Source organism: Anomalospiza imberbis, chromosome 9, assembly GCF_031753505.1.
Source record: "Anomalospiza imberbis isolate Cuckoo-Finch-1a 21T00152 chromosome 9, ASM3175350v1, whole genome shotgun sequence".
Lineage (NCBI taxonomy): Eukaryota > Metazoa > Chordata > Aves > Passeriformes > Viduidae > Anomalospiza > Anomalospiza imberbis.
The window spans coordinates 14,051,026-14,064,135 of record NC_089689.1 but is presented as its reverse complement, the minus strand read 5'-3'; the positions used below and the strand labels follow the sequence as shown (position 1 = coordinate 14,064,135).

Below are 13,110 nucleotides of genomic sequence, written 5' to 3'. Positions count from 1 at the left end.
GCCAGGGAGGCCTGCGGCTCTGGCACGGGCCGCAGCCGGAGCCAGGGAGGCCTGCGGCTCTGGCACGGGCCGCAGGAGGAGCCAGGGAGGCCTGCGGCTCTGGCACGGGCCGCAGCCGGAGCCAGAGAGGCCTGCGGCTCTGGCACGGGCCGCAGCCGGAGCCAGAGAGGCCTGCGGCTCTGGCACGGGCCGCAGCCGGAGCCAGGGAGGCCTGCGGCTCTGGCACGGGCTGCAGGAGGAGCCGGGGCTCCGTGGTTGATCCCTATATGCACTGATACTGATACATGATTCCTATATGCACTGATACTGATACGTGATTCCTATATGCACTGATACTGATACATGATTCCTATATGCATTGATACTGATGCATGATTCCTATATGCACTGATACTGATACATGATTCCTGTATGCACTGATACTGATACATGATCCCTATATGCATTGATACTGATACATGATTCCTATATGCATTGATACTGATGCATGATTCCTGTATGCATTGATACTGATGCATGATTCCTGTATGCATTGATACTGATGCATAATTCCTATATGCACTGATACTGATGCATGATTCCTATATGCACTGATACTGATACATGATTCCTGTATGCATTGATACTGATGTATGATTCCTATATGCACTGATACTGATGCATGATTCCTATATGCACTGATACTGATACGTGATTCCTATATGCACTGATACTGATACATGATTCCTATATGCACTGATACTGATACGTGATTCCTATATGCATTGATACTGATACATGATTCCTGTATGCATTGATACTGATACATGATTCCTGTATGCATTGATACTGATACATGATTCCTGTATGCATTGATACTGATGCATGATTCCTGTATGCATTGATACTGATGCATGATTCCTGTATGCATTGATACTGATGCATGATTCCTATATGCACTGATACTGATACATGATTCCTATATGCACTGATACTGATACATGATTCCTGTATGCATTGATACTGATACATGATTCCTGTATGCATTGATACTGATGCATGATTCCTGTATGCATGGATACTGATGCATGATTCCTGTATGCATTGATACTGATACATGATTCCTATATGCACTGATCAAGGTATGTCTGCTTACATGCAGCTGTAATGTTACACACACTACAGTAATGCATAAAATAAAGAATACTAATGTTTCACTGCCTGTCGTGGTTCTAGTTTTCGTTCATGGTAATACTTAAGCTTTTTTTTTCAGCAAGAAGCGTGGAGCAGCAGATCAGCACTGTTCCTGCCTCTGTCAGCATCCAGCCTTTGTTGGGAGAAAGCGATGATTCAGCCACTGGGCTAATCTCAGATGCGACGTGTGTTTTCTAGAAAGAGTAAGATACTGCATTTTATGATTAGGAGTTTATTCATCATTGTCCTTAAATTACCTGCCAGGGGGCAAGGCCCTCCTCTTGGCCAGTGAATCAGGAGCAGTGAACTCTGGAGCTTTATGGAGAGGTTTGATGCTACTGCTTTATGGGGTGAGTTGTCAAACACATGAAACGTGACAGCTCTGCGCTTGTACCTCGTGTACAACCGCAAGAGATCAAACACATTGCAATTCTGCATCTGCCTGCCATGGTTTCTCTGGCTGGTTTTTTCCCCCTCTTACTCCTCCTAAACAAATTGGACTTTTTGTATCCCTACCAACCTTGGAAGCTTAATATTTCTCTCTCATTTTTAACAAAGATGTGCCATTTGTGGATTCCAATGGTTATTGTATGTCTTACAAGTAAAAGATACAAGCTCCACCAATCCTCTGCCATCTTAGGATCTGAAGTGAATCTTTGTGATTCATGCTTCACAGCTCTACAGATTATGTTTTTTTTTCTTTATGTCACTGTAACATATAATTTTGCAGATGCTTTAAGCAGAGAGTATTAAAAACAGTATTACCATGGTAAGCTTGTCTTCCACCCAAATGAGTAACCTCACAAAAAGTATCTCACTGCCTAGTCATTGTTGACATTTGGAAGCAACAAGGTTTTCATTAAAAGTTCTGTTGATGATGCATAAATTTCCAAAATTCATTTTGATTTCCATTTAATTAACTACGTAAAACTAATAAGTAGGGACAATAGAGGTGCAAGTCAATGACAGAAGAAAGTACCACAATACCTTTTCAGGACATAAACTACTAGGTTAAAACAAGACAGCAAGTTCTATAGACAATTAAAATACTAATTTTGTCTATGGTCATCTTTTTCCCACTTGTAGTCTCTTCAATGAAAATAAATGATGTAGAATTTATCCCAGTTGCCACAGCAGGTGTAGCTAGCAATTGTTTTATTTAAGGTGGGTTTTTTCCAAGATTTCTCAAGGTCTTTGCTCTTATTTTTTCCTACTATGAATGTTAAAGAACTGCTTTTTATTTGGCATTTGATTCCAAGAAACAGTCCTGGAAACTCAGCAGTAGAGATTTATATAAAAAGTTTCAACTTATTTTCTCCTTTTCCTGGTATTTATTCTATATGTGCATACTTTCCCTTCTAATACAGAACTCTTGTGTAAATGTATTTGGTGAAATTAATGAGAAACTGACCTAAAACTAGGGAAGTTGGCAGGCATTTAAAAATAAGAGGAAAAAATTGGAGTGATGCAGACCTGTTATTTGGAGTAGACAGTTCCTTGGATGCAAAGCAAAGTTTTGACTTTCAAGGAGTCTAAAAATCTAAGCAGTGAGTTTGCCTCATAAACTCCTACAGCTAGTGCTTGAAGTCTGCTAACTCATTGTTAAATTTGCAAGAGTAGGGGATATAGTTTTCAAGTAGTAGCCACAGAAGACTGCAAGGCTTGAGGAAGGATTCAGAATTTGGTGAGATTGGTTAAAATAACTAAAGACTAAGGCAACAGTCTGATACCTAACTGCAATAAAGTTTTGTGGATTATTTTTTTTCCTTTGTGAAAACTGAGCAGAGCGTTTTTGCAGTGTAACACTGCTAATCCTGCCTTTTCTCAGTAGGACTTACGTGTATTTGTGTTTTTTCATCATGGCACCTCCCTGCTCCCTGAATACCATGTTCTGGGCCTGGGAGACTTCAGTGCAACAACTGTTAGCAGTCCTGAAGAAAGCAGGTTGCTGTCTACTCCTCCAGGTGTGTGCTGAACACTTGGCCATGATTCCAGTCTGGGAAGTGCCTTGAGAAATCCTCATCTCAGCATCAGCTGTGCATATATGCACAGTTAATATGAAATGCCAAGTTTGGCACAACATGGCCGTGTTAGCTAAGCAATGTGAAGCAGGTGAAGTACAGGGTTTCCAGGAGGAAGGCAGTGATTAGTGCTGGATACTGCTCTCCAGTCTGCAAAATCACTGATGCTGCCAGCGAGTGAGTGACCTGTATGTCTGGGAGGAAGTGGTGCACTTGGGTCTGAAAATCATTCGACAGAAAGCAATGCAGGTGCAGAGGCTGCCTCTGACACCTCTGCTACTGATGCAGGAAGTTAGCCTTGAACATTTCTGAAGGAGAAATGAGCCAAACTTGTTCTAAATAATTGGTCACTGTTGTCCAACTCTGGAACTCTTGAATAGGAAAAAATAGGTACAATATTTTTTCTATGTACCACTTGTGAGACAATGTTCCAAAGAAAGATGTGCTGCTCTCCTTTTAAATGTGAATATTCTCTGTGGAAGCCTCCTGGTACCTGTGGTGCATGTCTGCTTTGAAAGTTACACTGCTGGGCACTAAAGGGAACTGAGCAAAGCTTGCTCTTTGTGTTTCAGGTTCTTTTGTCTCCGACAGGAAAGGCTGTAATTGGAATATAAATAAAACCATTTTTTTCCCCTGAAATGAAATGTAGACAGCTTTGGCTATCTGGCAGTAATTCCCTTTCTGAGTTTCCACCTGTAAGTGATCTAACTCTAACTGTTAAACAAGAATCTTTTCCATTCAGCTGAAATACACCTTATATTCATGATTTCTTAACTGGAACTTTGAATACTTGTGTTGTTTGGGGTTTTTTTTCCTTCTAATTACAGTTTCTAAAATTACACCTATGAACAAGAGTGAGTGTACTGTTGTTTTCTAAAATGAGGTCATTTTTTCTCGTTTTGGCTTAGAGTGCAGCTCCACAAACAGTTGCATCAGCACTACTGATGAGTAAACTAGCAAAATGGTAGAAACAACTGGATGAGAAAAAGAACAGGAATCACGTGGGGTTTGCTACTGGAAAAATTGTAATGTGGAACCATTTATCATATTAAACCTTAGTAACTTATTTAAATGTATCTAAATATTATTCTTAGTTTCTGCATGATATTTTCATATAACTGATTTGTAAGAACAGATACATTACATAAGTAAACTTGATTTTTTTTTTTTTTTTTTTTTTTTTTGCTGGAAGCAATTATTTCTTTGTATGTGCTTATGGTGTTTTTAGAAACACTGTGAAAAGTGGTATGCTTTTTGATTAGACAAAACCTGAAGACTTCTAAGTGGGTTCCTTAATATTAGAAATGCAAACTGCATCTGGAAGACTCTAGAAGAGCAGTAACATCCTAAATGTTGTAACAAGTTCTGTTGTCAGGAAAGAAAGTATTTTTAAATTAATCAGTGGAGTAGACCATTTGGGATCAACTGGAGACAAGCTGCTGGCTGATCTCACTTGAAGGAAAAAATAGGATGTTATCAGAGCCAGTCTGTGGCAAGATTTGTCCCTTTAGACAGCTGCTAATTTCAATTGCTTTTGGCCAAGTGCAGTTACACTTTCTTATGAGTCATTAGAATTAAAGAAATGTAATCTTAGACGTCATGATTTGTATTTGTAATCAATAACAGCTGTAATATTTATGTTAACATTATAGTTAATGCTGTGCTTCCTGATACAAGGGCACTTCTCATATATATTTGAGTCTCTTTTGTTTTCATATAAAAATTCAGCACTTGCCAACACTTAAACAATGTTTGTGCTAAATACCAAAAAAGTGGAACCAAATTCCCCAAATAATAAGACTTACTCCATATTAAAAACTTCTTAAAATTTTTTCCCATTCCCATTTGCTTTTCTTTACACTTTAATTTTCAGTAACAGACAGCAAAGTGGTTGTGAGTTTACAGCAGCTCAATAAATGAGGTGTCCTTCACTCCTACATTTCCCTCTTGTTGGCAATGTCAAGTTTTCTGAAAATAGTAGTTGGAAATAGGAGAGTAGGTTGTTTTTAGAAATTTGTTTGGGTCTAAATACCATGTACGAATTTAGTATCAAAGTAGCAATTTGTAAGGAGAATATTTTTCTCTTAAAGGCACGAGCCACACTGCCAGCCAATGTTTCTTTAACCTGCTACATCTGAGAGTGTGTCTGGAGGGCTGGTACGTGTGGCTTTGATGACACAAGGCGTTGTAACCATTTGGGTGCATTCTGGGTGTGCTTCTATGAAGCAGAATCTTTTGTAGTAGACAGCACTGAAATTGAATAATGCAACTTGTTGTAATTACTGGGTAGTGTGTTCAGGGAGCAGTCCCTGTAATGTAATGTAAAATAATGCTCTTCTATCTGTTCAAAAGGCCAGGAGAAAGAGACTGCTGTTTCACCCCTTAAAAATACTGAGTGGCCTGGAGGTCACTTGGGTGCCTCAGGCCACTTGGCCTGTAAAAATAAGGTCTTTTTTAAAAACACACCTAAAAATAGATTTGAAGTCTATTTTTAATCTCCTGGAAATCTGTTTTCTGATCTGTAATGTTAAATGAAACTTGCAGGATACTTGGGGGTTAGGATGTAGGATTCTCTACCTATTCACTGCTGCTTTTTCACTGGGGTTTTCCTGTGCTTTCCATGTAAGCATCTGTAAGGAGGATGAAGAGAAATGCACATTGGTTTAGCCTTTCCTGGGTTCTTGCCGTCAGAAAACATGACCACTGCTTGTGCAGGGAGATAGATGAGACCAAGCTATCAGCTTGTTTTGGGTGCACAGCTTTTCCTCTCTCTGAAACCAGGCAGCTGTGGGGCTGCTGCTGCTGTCACAGCTCTGGGTTTGAGTGCCCAGCCCTCAGCATTCTTAGGCTTGAGGAAAGGGCATCTCATCCTTCTGTGTTCTCTCCCTCGTCTCTTTATGAGCATGCAAAATGCAGCAGAACTGACACCCTTCTCTGTAAGGAAATGCTACTCATTTGAAAGCGAGGACAATTTTCTGAGCTGTTTAGAGTTCTAAAGGTCTAGCATTGAATTAATGCCATGCTGGACTGGAAATAACTGGTCATATTAAAAGAGAAGGGAAGATGTTTTCTGGTTTTGCTCTACACTGTCTTTCAAGTTCTTTTCCTCCCATTTTTCTTCTATCTTTTATTCATGCAGTTGTGTTTAAAAATATATAATTTGTTGACTATTGTTTTGGGGATGTTGCCAGGTATGGCTGTGGATTTAGGGATTTGATCAAGTACTATTTAAGTCAATTGAATGTAATGACTCCACTAGCTCTCAGTGGAGATAAATTGAATTCTTTGCACAGTTTGCAAGGGCTGCCAAAGGTATCTCAGTGTTTTAATTTCTGTATATTTGTGTATAATACTTGCGAGACAAAATATTACGATTAAAAAAAATGAAATTCCTTTTTTTCTTCTGTTTAGTTAAAATATGTAAGGTATCAACCATAGCAAACCCTGTTAAGAAACAGCTGACACAGTCTAAAGTCCAGCTATTGCCAACATAATTTGCCCTCTGCACTGTACTTTAACAGTCTTTAATTATATGATAAGATTTAAAAACAGATATGCCTCACATTTTTTTCATTAACCATAGGTGATGTGTAACACTGTTCTCTCTCTGTTTGACAGTACAAGAAAAGAATGTCCTTGCCTTTATTACAGTTTTAATGAATGCTAGGAAATTATAAACCATTTGCATTAGTTACTGTGAATTTAATGTGTCGTTAAGGTGTCAAGAGAGTTAGTTGGTCAACTCCAGTGTCTGTGAATTAAACAGTGATAATGAGACAATTGCTTAGAGTTAAGTTATGGTATTAATTATTTAGCTGACTTGTGATTAATATATTACTGAAAAGAAAGAACTTTATACATGTGGAAACACACGTTTTATGTTCGTTTCCAGTGTCAGCTTCCAATTTACTAACACTGACCACAATAGATAATAGAAATAATTTACAAAAAGAAACCTTACATGTGATTTCATACTCTTTTTAGAATACTTTGAAGAAAAAATAGTTGTCTTTTTGATTGTACATTTGTGTTGGAGGACTGGTACAATTGTAAATACAAGCAATTGTTAAGTGGCTAATAGTCAAGCCAAGAGGTTTAAGTCTTGATAATGATTATTATTATCATTACTATTATTTAATTGATGAATTATTTGTAACTGCAGTCACCTTTAAAGAGTATTGTACACAGAAAAGAAAAAACAGGTTTGTTCCAAATGAAATTGAGGAGTGCATACGTGTGGAGTGCAGTGTGGCCAGAACTCACCTGACTTGGCAGCGCAGAGCGTGGCATTGGACTGCAGTGCTTTGATCTGTGTACATGCAGCTACAGTTGTCCAACATGCCTTTAATTGTAAAGTTTCCACTTTCAGTGGTGAGATTCCTGTTTCCACTGGAGCGTAATTTCCAAACAGAAGAAGATGACATGTCCAGAGGCACTCCAGATGTGTAATGTCCCTTATTCAGCAAATCAGATGAGCAGGTGCTCATCTGTTGGTTCTGCAAGCAGTCTCAGTGGAGTTATTGCAGAAAAATGTGTATGTTTACAACAAAATAAAAGGAAATGGACAACACCAAAAAAAAAACACAACCAAGATGTTCTGATTTGTGTATATCAATGCAAATTTTCTGCAATTTATTCAGTTAGACAATATATTTGGTGCAATTCACAAAGTGACTTTTCAAATCCACTTATCATGTTTGCATGATGCATTTTCATAGTGAAACTTTTCCACCTTAGCATTTTTTAATCTGTCATCTATCTCTCTGTCTCTCTCTGTGCATATATATATCTATATATATTTATATATATCTATATATATATCTCACATACAGAATTAGGATTCATTAGAATTGTACAAAGGAACATGTCTGTATGAATTAATACACAGAACAAGGCCTTGGGAGGGGAATCACTACAGCTCCTGATGCAGACTAACAGTTAAACCCTAGGTAAGAATCTGTAATAGTGCCAATGCAAAATTAGAAAATAATCACAATATTAACAAGCAGCTGTGCTAAAAGCAGGGTCTTTGCTAAAATTCATTATTAGTAATAAAGGAAAAATGAATAATACATTCTGGACCTCCTATGCTGACAAAATTAAGACATAAATTGTATTTACTTTTGAAACAACAATGCATGACACCACTTTAATATCTATCCCCAAATATGAAATTTAAAAGTTTTAATATTTAAGAAATAGAAATTTTGAAGTCACATTCTCTGAAAAAAAAATAATTATTACAAATACTATTGACTACAGCTATTGAGAACTATGTTGAAAACAATTTCTTGCTTTCTTACTCAGTTTTTTAAATTAGATTTCAACAGCATTTAGACATATATAAAATGAATATGGAGCAGGTTTTATTGTTTCCTTGTGTCATCAAGCAATTTTCCTTCCTTGTTTCCTCAAGGCTTTCACACATCAACAGAGGATAAAAAAATCACTAAACGTGTTAGAAAGCTTTTGGAAAAATCTGAAAAAATTGACAAAGCATTCAGAGGGAAGTATATTGTCTGAAGAAGCTACTTGACCTGTTCAGGCTAACACATGTGCCATGAAAATATCCGTACCAACCATTGTTTCCATGCTGTGCTGTGTGCTGAAGGAGGCACAGTGACACGCTGTGCAGCTGCTGTGGTGTGTGCCAAAGTTCAGACTGAGCTAAGCGAGGCTTAGAAGCTATCTTTAGCATACAGATGAGTGATGCCATCCAAAGCACGTGCTCTGTCTTTTTACCTGAAAGTCTGATGCTATCACATAAAACAAAATACCTTGTATCAACAAGCACTGTTTTGTTCTGCACTTGAATTATGTTGATTTTAATTACCAGACAGAACGTTAAAACCCAGATTGCTTTCTGACCCCCTGTATGTTGAATTATTGGGAAACATTTTGTTTGGTTTTAGCACTGCTTGGCACTAATTTTATTCTTTCCAATTGTATGCCATTGCAAAGTACATATTTTTCAATTTTCTGCTGTTCTGACATCATCAAATTCTAGTCACTACCGTGTTCTCTTGTTGCTAAGAGCCTCAGCTCACAAAGCAAAAAGAAATATGTGCATGTGAAGAAAAGAATCGGGTGTTTTTTCGAAATTCCTCCTGCTGTTTGTGGTGTGCTTCATGTCAGAGATTAGGGAACCAGGAAGTTTTCTAAAATCTCTGAGCTCTCTGGCTTAAGCCTTTGGGAATGAAACACTTTCTGGTTTGCATATCCCAAAGATGCACCCAGTTACAGCTCCGTTTACTAAAGAGCCAAGGACACATTTAACAGAACTGCAGTACTGCCTCCATTATACTCCTTTGTGCAGGCACACCAGAGGGAAGAAAATGCGTGGAGGAATGTGAGGTGGACACTGAAGGAAGCCAGGGGAGGATAACTGTGGGGAAGAAGAAAATAAAGTGACAGAAGAGGGAAAGGTGATAGTAAAATAGAATATAAAGTAGACGAGGGGGAGAAAAGGGGAGACAGTGACCTGGAAAAGAAAAAGAGAGATGGCATTCCTGCAAATTCTGTGGATAATACTCAGCACATCTGTCTTAATGTGGTTTGACATCTTGACATAATGCTGACATGGTGCTTCAGTGTAGGGGTTTCTAGTGCAGCATGGTAAGCTCACAATGTGCTGTTTTACAGGTCCTCAGTAGCTTCTGGACAGTTATAATCAGGACAATAATACCAATGGAGAGGGTAATGCTGCAGGTGAGGTGTAAATAGATGAAAGAGACAGTGTGTGATGAGAGACACAAATGGAGAAGACAGAAAGACTGGAAGAAAAGTGAAGAAGGGACAGGAAGAGGTTCGTGAACAGACAGCTTTCCAGAAACAAGCCTTTGTTCTCGTATGGACAGTAAGTACTACTGGCAGAAATGCTCTCTCAAGTGGGAGGTGACAGGAGCTGGGAAAGTTCAACTCACTGACCTCAGATGAAACATGGAGCATGTGTTTAGAGGGAGTAAACTAAAGCAGGGAAAGTGAAGGTATGTTACTCCCTAAAAATGTGGTAGGATATGTTACAGTGACCTGTGCTGGACAGGTGTGACACTCGTTCTGCAGCACTCACCTGAGTAGGTGTAGCAAAGTATGCATCAACTCACAAAATGTGTCTGCTCTTTGGAAAGCCAAGATAACACTTTCCCTTCAGGGAAGTGTACAGCTCAGCCACTGTTAACTGGGTACCTGCAGGGTGTTAAAAAAAGCCCAAAGTATACAGATTTGTTCTTTGGTCTATGCAAATTATTTTTTGGAGAGGGAGCTTTTTTTAGAAATGGTGTAATTTTTTTCATTTCCATTCACCATTTTCCTGCTATTTTTCAGGGTTTTTTTTTTTTTTTTTTTTTTTTTTACCAAAACCAGATCCTTTCTTTTCAGTCTCCTCTATTCAGACTTGGGCTTTCTGAATTAAATGATGCAATATTAGCTGCCTGCAGTTCCTGTGATTGGACTCCATGGGTGGCCCAAGTAATTTTCAGACAATGGAGCTGGTTCTTTTCTCACTCACACCACTGTAACTCATTGGCTTCAGTGAAGTTACTCTTGATTCACAGTGTTGTGAAAAAAGAGTTGTGCTTGCTCTTTCATATGTTCTTTAATCTCCATGATGTTTTTGTTTCCATGTATAATTGATTTTCTGGGAATATATCCTGCTGCTGACAGGTAGACCTAGGAACTTCCTAAGACAGAAACAAATATAAGCATTTTTTAGGTCACTGAATTCAATCCACTGCTTCTACAATACCATGTTATATAATTTCTTTCATAAACTGCTCAGGCTTTAAACATTCATTAAGATCTATTCTTACTACAGTGGGTGAATTCAGACAGAAAGGTTAGTTACATCCTGCGTACATTTAAAACCATAACTGAAATAATCTTCAAATGCTCTAAAAGTATTTTTCTTTCTCACCTATGTCTCACTTTTCAGTACAGCAACCATGATAAAGGCTTCATTCTTGGCAGAAGGTGGCTCAGGGAAAGCACAATTCTGAAATTACAGGCATACTTTGGAAAGGTTACTGTGTATTTTTCTTTTATGGTCACATGGCTCTTGCAGATTTTAGTGGGAGCAGTCATCTGACAACAAATTTTTACCATACTTGAAGTGCCACTCTGAAAGTAATTCCAGAAGGAGAAGGGTATGGAACAGGTGTGTACAACTCAGCTGAGGATAGATTACTGCAGACTTTGACTACTTATCTTGGGCTGCCTTCCAATTACTACCCTGTTGTAACACATCCCATCCATTTTATCCAAATTTGGTCTTCATTTATGGAATTAATGGGTTTAATTGACATGAAGTTGAAAATCATCAATATAATCGAGAAGTTTTATTGTAATTAAGGAATAGATGAAAAGCACAGCCCTATTTTCCTCTTACATAGTACAAATAAGATGATTCAGCAGAAGCCAACAGAATTATGCTGCTACCTGCAAATGCTACTGCGACACCTCCCCGTCCTCCCTACCTTTGCTATGCATATGTGTTGATATGGAATACACTGCTATTTTTTGCCTTGTGTTGCTAAATCTCTGTTCTGCAGCTCACCTGAGCAAGTCCATTGCCAGTACTTCCCTGTGCTCTGAAGCTTCATTTCAGAAGTTGCCGCTGTTACCAAGGAAAGTTCTTGGCAATTGTTATTTAGCAAGGGAAACTTTGTTTTGTAGCAGCTGGAAGGTGGTGGCTGTACATCACAAGAGAGGGAGGAAGAGGTGTATTAGTTGTGAAAGCCAGATTGTGGCCACTGTACAGCAGCCGGTTGGCTGTGATACTGCTCTGGTGGCTCTTTATCCCACCCTTTGGCTACTCTATTTCTGATGCAGAAAAAGGTGCTCCAGTTGCATCATGCAATTACAGAAAGCCTTATTCTTGCTGGAAATGCTCAAAGTAATTGTGTGGTCTGTTCATGCAACACTTTGTAGGAGTAGTAGAGCATTCCCTTAGTTTTGTTGGCATTACACTGCCTATAGAATATGGGCCTGTGGTGTTTGCTCTGAGGTCTCTGGGATTGCTGGACATGGGACATCCAAGGTTGAGACTGCTGCACATATGCAATAACATGATGAGATTATTAGATACCAAGAATCCTAGACATACACAGTTCAAAATCCTAAACATACACAGTTCTCAAAATCTCCCTGGGAAACAATTCTGGTTGGAAAAAAGGACAGACAACCAATCTAAGGCAACCTGGATATGGTAGCCATATCTAACCATGTCTACAGGTCTCCCTTCTACTGCAATGCCTTCATGCTTCCCTGTAGCTAGTTTTTTATTTGCAAATTTTCTTTGTCAAAAGTGTGTGAGGTATGCTGCTGTATGCTCATGTGGAGAGCAGTTGCCAGTCAGGAATCCTCAGTGTATCACCATTCTCACCTTTAAAGTCAGCAGCTCTCAACCCAGCATGTGTTATGGGGCTGTTGAAAGAGGCCATTGCCTCTGGTCACGATCTGCTGCGTGCTCAAAAACGTGCTGCCAAGAAGAGAGCAGCAAGGCAGGACAAACTCGTTTCTTTCACCCACGCAGCACACTGGGCCAGAGGAATTCTTTGGTAGGCTGTGCTACACAGGCCTGATACAGAGGCTTGGGGAGAGTCTGGTTTGTCTTCTAGATACTTCCTAACCTGTAAGTGCATAATGGTGATGGGTCATTTTGAGGCTTACAGCTCTGATAAGGGGTCTTTGGCAGAGTTACCCATTCAGTTTAAGACATTACCACTCTCAAGTGTCTATTTTACTCTGCTGTTAGGTATTACTACACTCTTACGGTGGAGACTCCAGGTCACAGGCTGGCATGTTAAAATAATACCTACTTTAATTGTTTTACTCTCCTAGAATGATCATGACCTCAGGCAGCTGAGAGAAATCACATCTTAAAACGCAACAGCTAAATCTGCCAGAGCTTGTTGTTCAG

The 13,110-nt window shown here is 39.0% G+C and overlaps 3 long non-coding RNA genes across 4 annotated transcripts; 2 read left to right on the top strand and 1 right to left on the bottom strand.

Moving 5' to 3' along the window:
• The first annotated feature begins 147 nt into the window (after nucleotides 1-147).
• LOC137479363 (uncharacterized) lies at nucleotides 148-7,938 on the top strand. Of its 2 annotated transcripts, XR_011002192.1 has the most exons (4): nucleotides 148-1,821; nucleotides 3,005-3,137; nucleotides 4,103-5,115; nucleotides 7,564-7,938. It is a non-coding gene; the product is annotated as an uncharacterized lncRNA (long non-coding RNA). The 2 variants fall into 2 exon arrangements; XR_011002191.1 differs by lacking the exon at nucleotides 7,564-7,938 and having other exon boundaries at nucleotides 4,103-7,045.
• A 1,423-nt stretch (nucleotides 7,939-9,361) lies between these two features.
• LOC137479358 (uncharacterized) lies at nucleotides 9,362-12,230 on the top strand. The gene is made up of 2 exons (XR_011002188.1): nucleotides 9,362-10,050; nucleotides 11,125-12,230. It is a non-coding gene; the product is annotated as an uncharacterized lncRNA (long non-coding RNA).
• Nucleotides 10,486-11,209, bottom strand: LOC137479359 (uncharacterized). The gene is made up of 2 exons (XR_011002189.1): nucleotides 11,107-11,209; nucleotides 10,486-10,873 (listed from the first exon to the last, which is right to left on the bottom strand). It is a non-coding gene; the product is annotated as an uncharacterized lncRNA (long non-coding RNA).
• Nucleotides 12,231-13,110: the final 880 nt, after the last annotated feature.